This window comes from Euprymna scolopes, chromosome 36 (assembly GCF_053919585.1).
Source record: "Euprymna scolopes isolate OS-2025 chromosome 36, ASM5391958v1, whole genome shotgun sequence".
Lineage (NCBI taxonomy): Eukaryota > Metazoa > Mollusca > Cephalopoda > Sepiida > Sepiolidae > Euprymna > Euprymna scolopes.
In genome coordinates, this window is record NC_136517.1 from 29,752,818 (window position 1) to 29,761,489 (window position 8,672).

Here is an 8,672-nt window from a genome sequence, read left to right on the forward strand (position 1 = left end):
ATTCATAATGCACTTTTGTCAGGAATTCAATAATGCATATCTACTTCTCAAGCACGTTCATGACAGGGGATGTCTTACACCGTAAATATCTGTAACAGAGATAGGAAACTTTTAGGTCATAGATACATGCGATTAGTCATCATAACAATAGAATTTGTAGTCACGTCTGATCCATTCGGGCGAGAAAAAAAAAGGGGTCATTACTTTTGGAACATATCTTTAGTCAACTCGTTAAAGGTTCAACAAACACATCTATTTACATAATTATAAAACCGCTCGCTTAAATTTTGTCTTCGACAATCAGTTCCATATAAAAAATAAGGATTACACACACACAAACATATATATATATATATATATATATATATATATATATATGTGTGTGTGTGTGTGTGTGTGTATCAATATAAATATATATATGTATATATATAAATATATATATTAATATATATATATATTAATATAAATATATATACATATATATACATATATATATGTATTAATATAAATATATATATATTAATATAAATATATATATATTTATATAATATATATATATTAATATAAATATATATATATTTTATATATATATATATATTAATATAAATATATATATATTAATATATATATATCTTAATATAAATATATATATATATATATTTTTTATATATATATTAATATAAATATATATATTAATATATATATTAATATATATATTTATATTAATATATATATATCAATAATAGATCAATTATATATATATATATTAATATATATATTTATATTAATATATATATATCAATAATAGATCAATTATATATATATATATATATATATATATATATATGTTGTTTTCAAAAATAGAAAAAAACGAATGAATTTATAAAATGGTGATCAACGTTTCGTCCCTATTCCATGAGGACATCCTCAGGATTTGAAAAAAAAAATGCCTTAATCTACTCCACAAACACCTAAACAAAATTAAAGCCAATCAACCTTTTTCCTCGGACACATTAATACAAATAATAAAACTTATCACTGATACAACCTATTTCCAATTCAATAATTCCTATTAGAGACAAAGATTTGGACCCCCTATGTGTAACCACCTTAGCGGAGTACTAGCTTTCTTATTTCTAGAATTCCTAGAGACCAACTCTTTCAAATTCAGACTACCTAAAAACTCCACATACTTTAGATACATAGACGATATCCTTCCATAAACGGACAAATAGAACAACTAAGAAATAAATTAAATTCAGTAGAACCATCCATAAAATTTACACACGAATCCGAACAAGACAACTCTCTAGCTTTTCTATATATACTTGTCATCAGATCAGAAACCGATCTGAGTTTCAAAGTACATAGAAAGACCACACACAAAAACGATTATATTCACTACTACTCGCACCACAATGATAAAATAAAGACTGGCATGATCATTGGTTTTTCTTGCTAGCCCCAATACCTTGATGATGAAATTCAACATATTACGAACGCTTTAAAAACATTACAATATCCAGCCTATTTCATTTTCAACGAAAGGAAAAAAGCTACAAAAATACATTATAATATAAACAAACAGAAAAATAAAACAGATACCTCCCTACTAAATAGATATCTTTTCATTCCCACCCACACTAAAAATACAAAAATCTGCGACACTCTTAATAGACTTGGTTTTTGTTTGATACAAACAACTTCCTCGACAATAAACCAGACATTAAAAATCACCAAGCACTCTCCCAAAACCCTCACATTCAACGATGGCATATATTTCATCCCATATAACGATTGCCACTAAGCATATATAGGCGAGACACAGCGTAAATTGAAACTAAGACTTTACGAACATAGAAGAGATATAAGGAATGGTAACGCCATGAGTACACTCTTTTCTCATTTTGCGGAACACGATCATTCATTTAACTTGGATCATGCAAAAATTATAAAATTCGTGGTAGATAGAGCCAAAAGAAGACTTTTAGAGTTAAACACTAATATTATTACGCAAAGAAAGGGCTTCTACCATTTAGCCCCTAGTATATGGAAAAAAATAATCAAAAGATAAACTATAAAGACAGATCCTGGGTAATTAAAACTATTGTCCCTTAAATAATTTAAACAAAATGATTAGGAAAAAAAAACTTCTGCATAGGTATTTAAATAACGTCTTTTAAAAGTATATATATATATATATATATATATATATATATATATGTATATGCATATATATATGTATATATATATATAGTAAGTTATAATATATATATATATATATATATAGTAAGTTATAAAATATATATGGCGATTAAGCTACACTGAATATTCCGCGTTGCATCCACTCTAGGACTCTTCTACCAATGTAATGAGCACTTCTGATGTAAAACCTAAATGAAATAGTTATATATATATCTTTACTTTCATCATATTTTGCTTAGGGTAAAATTTTTGAGTATCAAAACCTATCTCTTTACAACCCCCTCCTTTTTATAACCTATCATACTTTCATCAGTCACAGTCCATTTTCTGTAGGCTGTTTTTTTAACCCAGTGAACGACGCGTACTTCTGCTAGTATAATATATATATATATATATATATATATATATATATATATATATATATATATATATATATATATATATATAAAGGAACAAACTGTTCATCAACGTTTCGTCTAAATTTCAATACTTCCTCTGGAAATAAAGGGGAAACGTTGATAAATATGATCCGGTTTGATCCTCTATTTTATCGGAATATCATTTCCATTATTGTTAGCATTTATATATATATATATATATATATATATATATATATATATATATATATATATATATATATTAATTCTCGCGCGAACGAGCAGGACACAAAATGTTTTAAATAATAATAATAATAATAATAATAATAATAATAATAATAATGATAAAATAACAATAACAAAGACTTTCGCTGTCGAGGACTACTATTGACCGTAACTAGTTATACAGTCCTTTTGAAATTTTCATCTCTATATTTCTCGTTATCTACTGAATATTTAATGAAACCTATATGAAATATGTTTCTTATTAAATTTTAAAGTATTTCTATTCTGAAACAAGTTTAAAAAAACTTAATCTAAAAAATTTATTTTAAAGTTTTTGTTAAAAAAAATCAGATGTTCTCATTATTCAGATCTATATTACAAAGAGGGAGTTGCAAAAATGAGTTGTAATGTGAGGAGAAATACAAACTGAAACAAAGAATATATTCAGACCTCTAATAATACAAAGAGGGGTTGAAAAATGAGTTGTAGTGTGAGGAGAAATAAAAACTGAAACAGAGAGAAGGAGAGTTTTAAAATATAATCTTAAAAAGATAATATACAAGTTAGAAAAGTATTTCATCCAAGGCATGGAAATTGTTGAAAAAAATGTTTTAAAAATAAAGGTACAAGATTCAATTTGAAATTTATTAATTTTCAAATTGCACTTTTATAAATTTTACAAAGTAAGGTATAAAAATTTAATTTAAATTGAATCAAAAATTTCCTTGGATATTTTATGTAATGTACATTTTGTTGCAATTTAAAAATAATGTCTTTCATCTAGCAATTAATGATATAGATATAACATTTTCAATGATTTTTTTTTAAGTGCAACAGAATGTATATTACATAAAATAAATCCAAGGTAATTTTTCAATTATTTTTTTTTTTTGTATGGTTGAGTGTTTAATCGTGAATTTAATACTATTATGGTAGTTGTTTATATGCTGGAAGAAGTCAATCAATGTCTTTCCCCCGTGTGGCCAAATGACAAAAATGCCATCTATGTATCTGTAATAGCGTGTCGGCTTAAGGTGGTGTGTGTGTATGTATTTTTGTTCGAATGTGTGCATGAAGATGTTGGCATATCTAGGAGCCATTCTAGTTCCCAGGGCTGTGCTACTCATCTTCCTGCAACTTATATCCTCCATAGTAGCCCCCTACTTCAAAGTAGCACTGTGCTTTGTTTGGGATGAAAATTGAAAAAAAAAAAAAATTTGTTTTTGAGAAAGTGGAGTTGGTTCAACGAATCTGTAGGTGTATCAGAATTATGTAGGAATTTTTGACACCCCTAACACGAAACTGCGAATAAAATATAAAAAAAATCGTAATTTCTCCCTTAAAAGTGGGTTGTTTATTTTCTTTATGGATTATACTTCCAGAATAAACTATTAAAGTTGTATAAAACGTAATAGAAATATTTTTTTATTTAAAAAAAAAAAACTAATGAAATTAAGTGAATTTTGCGAGTACAGTATTTTTCAATTTGTAAACTTTAAAAATCTATCACAATTTTTCTATTTACTCTATTTTTACGATACTTTCAGGGTCAATGTGAAATTTTATGCAGTTTCCAATAAACTGAATATAATATTTTAGACAAACGTTTTTTTATTCACCCCCCCCCCCATTTTGAAATGTCTATTAAAAAGTAAATAATTAATTTACTCACCAAAATTTTTTATATATCACAAATTGAAGACAAAAGATCAATAAATAATATATTCAAATTTAAAACAAAAGTAGTGTTTTTTAGGAATTTTCCTGTAAAGTCCGAAGTTTTTTTAAATCACGTTGTTTTTTTTTTGTTTTTGTTTTTTTACTGAAACCTTGGTCCTTGCTCCTTTAATTAAAAAACCATTAGGGGTTGAATGACATTTTTCGAGTAGTTATAATCTTGGAAAGATAGGGGGTCGAATTATTAAATATTTTTCTCAAAATTTCTGACACACCTTACGAATCTGTCTTCGGGCCATCTTTTCACTGGGAAACTCTGGTGCACGGGTCTTGCTAGTTTTAAATATTTATTATTTTCAGTTAGAGACACTAATGTTTCATGCTTACACAATATTTAATGTGGGAAATGATTACTGCTTGTTGAATGATTCGAACACAGTTACAAAGTCACCTATAGATCGACAACGCTTTTATTTTATTTTTTTATTTTTTATTTTTTAAATTTTAAAAAATATTTATTTTTTATTTATTTATTTATTTTTTATTTTTTTTTAGAAAGAACTGTAAATGTTTTATTAATGAATTCTGAAAAAGAAAGCGAAAATTTGTCTCTGCTAAACAAGGTGAGGATTGTTGTTGTCTTTTTTCTTCCTATCCTTGTTGGATAAACAAATTTAATTACCGCCTTTACCCGAAGCTGCGAATTTGACGTTAGCAACACGGATTCCTGTTAGCCTCCGAAGTTATAAACGCAAAAGACAAGTGGCCAGAGTGTCGGTCAGCGGTAAGTGACGGAGGGAAAGGATTGTAGATCGAACGACGCGTTTGTAAACAGATGAACACACTGAGCAGGTGCCTGAGCGTCGCTTGGTTCCCAGCCGGTCGCCATATCCAAACACTTGTGTCGGAAAAGTCCGCGTTAAGGTAATGGATTTTGAACGGCGAACGCAGCGTCAAACTCCGGACACGGTGTGAGTTGATTATTATTTGTGCGAATGAAATAAATAAATGATACGGATTAAAGTCTTGAGAAGTACCCTAGGAACCCGCATAAACCCATTGTGACTCCGCCTACACCCGCCTCATCCAGGAAAAGGAAATATCGCCAGCTGCTCTTAAAGGAAGAGATGAGAGCAATAGTGTGTGATCGGTTCGCATGACAATCTGTTGTGCGTTGTTTATTTTCCTTGTCAAATAACGAATTTCAAACTGTTATGATCTTAAACGTTGGTGTGTCTCTACAGTTTTAACTTTTCTAATTTCTGTTCGTAAAATGATATTGTGAGGAAGGCATTTCACGCTCGTGCGTAATTCTTTACAAAGGGGGTTCCTACTTATCAAGGCTCGCAGGACACTCGAGGATGAGGGTTATTGAGTGTGCAGTAGTAAACAGCATAATAATCGTTAGTAGTTGAAAATTTGGTATAATTGGATTATTTAAGGGGCGGTTCAGCAAGAACTTGTTTATATTAGATTTGAAGATTACTATGCTGTAGTCACTTGGAAAGCAGTCCAGCGTGGGGGGGGGAATTGTAACAAGACGAGTACTTTTTGTGAAAATTTGGCAAGGCAGAACCCAAGATTCGAGCTCAGATAGAGCAGAGGTAGGCTAGCAACGTCTATTCTATGGAAAAGTGGTTGCAGAGAAGAAAAACGAGGATAATCTATTAGGTTTTAAGCCGACTTTAAACTCTTTCAAGGCAGGATGAGTACCCCAAGCAGCACCTGCCCAGATGTGGCAGCAGTACTACATACATTGCTCTTAGAGAAGATTTCATCGAGACTGAGATATTACTGCAGCGGTAGAATGATCCAACTATTTTTCCGGCGATCTTGACAACGAATTTAATGTGTGTTATATAACTAGGGCTATATTCTTTTCCTTGTTTTGATTATCAGGTATATATATATATTCATTGATATCTTATAAGTTTTTTTTTTATGTAGAGTGATGTGGTTCTCGGTTGATTGTGTCTTACTGTGTCAAATATATACCCGAGAGTAAAAACAATGAAAAGAATATGCTGTTGTCATAGCCCTAGTTGTAACTTTTCATACATATTAAACAAAAGAAAAAATGAGACCGCCAATGTAATCTACCTCGCATAGTGAGATGTTATACTAAGGTCAGAAATTGGGATTGGGGAGCCAGCGGCCCCGAGAAGGAGCACTTTTGATTGAAAAAGATTCTAAGGAGTAGCAATAAACAAACTCCTTCTCAGAAAGAGCCTGAAAAAGCGAACCTTTTGAAATTGCACAGGGCCAACAAAATAGAATAGTCATTAGGGAAAACGGCCATTTAAGAAATTTTGGTGATTAATCTGATGCCGCTAAGGTAAATAAATTCAAATTTACCCATTAAAGATTTTCTCTTTCTGCCAGCCAAAAATTTCCCGTCGGAAACAATTTTTTTTTAACGTAATAAATACATTGCGGGATAGTCTCGGCCATTCATAATATACATCTTTTTCTGTCTGTTTAAATGTATGTATGTATGTATGTATGTATGTATGTATGTATGCATATCTAAAACTTTTGACAGAGGCGACGGATTTACACGAGATTGATATTGTTTTTAAGCGCGAACCTTCGGACGACAAATATCGAAAAATTGGCTAAAAACAAATTCCTTAACCCTCAACTGGGTACTTTTCTACTTTTGTACGATATTTTCGAAAGTAGCCCCTTCTTTTCGATTGACTAGCCCTAATTTAAACCTTCGCCAGTTCCGGTTGACGATGGATGCAACAGCAAAGACGTCACTTTTTTTTTACGTTTTTTTTTTCCTTCTTCGCGATACGGATTTGAGCCTGCCTGCCTACTATCACTTTTTCTTTTTTTTTTGTATCAACACACACCTCCAAGTACCAGGGCAACGCCGGGCAGCCATGCTAGTTTTTAATAAGAGCCAGCAAAACAAAAAATATATTTAAAAAAACAAACAAAATATACACAAATTAAACGTGACCAAATGCAATAGGGATATTGATTTTTTTAAAAAAGTTTTAATATATTTAACAATGTATTAGGGCTAAAATAAACTTTATATGTTTTCTGTTCACTTGGGACGAAAAAACACCATGGCTGCGATGAGCATTGCGCAGAGATTCTTTATAATCGCTCCAAATCAAAATCAAAAATTAAACAGAATTAAACAGAATCTTGTGTCTAATTTGCTCGGTGGGGGGGGGGGAGCAAATAAATACCCTTTTCTTGACCTTTCGGCCAAGATCAAAGTGTACTATCTGTTCCGGCAGATGGTGATAGCAAAGACCATATGTGGGGGCAGCCTCACATATAAGACCTTAGTCAATGTAAGGGAAACCCTTCATACCAATTGTCACTATCCAGCTCCCCTACTCCCCGGCGAGTTGTTTCTCATTTCCCCTTCACTCCTCACATTAAAAATCGGCATTGTGCCTAATTTTCTCGGTGGGGGGAGCAAATAAATACCATTTTCTTGGCCTTTCGGCCAAGATCCAAGTGTAGTATCTGTTCTTACTACATTATTGTGATATAAAGTGGGGGATCACTTTTCTGTATTTATTTAATGTAAAATGATTACTCACTTTACACTCAGTTAGTCTCAAAGCCATTCAAGTCATTCTTAAGACCACTCAATTTATCCTTAAGTTCATTAAAGTCATTTACTTTTTATTTATTTAAGTCATTTCAGCCCATTTTTCAGTCATTTTAGTTTATCTTTAAGAATTTCATATCAATCCTACATTCACGCAGTCATTCATTACACGAGAGCACGCGACTAATGGCTATCGGCCCTGTTTCTCCTGTTTCTACCTTTTCTTCTTCCTTTTGTTTCGCTTCTTATCCTTCTTTTTCTTCTCCGCTTTCTCTGTTTTTTTTTTCTCAACCTCCCTTCCTTTTTCTCTTTTAATATTTGTATATTTATCCCATCCTTCTCCTCGTCGCCTTCCTCCGCTTCTTCTTCTTCTTCTTCTTCTTCTTCTTCTTCTTCTTCTTCTTCCTCCTCCTCCTCCTCATCATCATCATCATCATCATCATCATCATCCTTTCTTTTTTCTCTTCCTCCTCCTATTCATCGTCATCTTCTTTCCATCATTTTCCTCCCTCCCTCATCCTCATTCTCATCATGATGGTCATGATCATCACCATTATCTTTCTTTTTCTCCCCCTCTTGCTTCTCCTCCTCATCATCATCTGCTTTTC

General features: G+C 31.2%; 1 pseudogene; it reads left to right on the plus strand.

The window, feature by feature from the left end:
* The first annotated feature begins 7,936 nt into the window (after positions 1 to 7,936).
* LOC145260823 (U2 spliceosomal RNA) lies at positions 7,937 to 8,054 on the plus strand (annotated as a pseudogene).
* Positions 8,055 to 8,672: the final 618 nt, after the last annotated feature.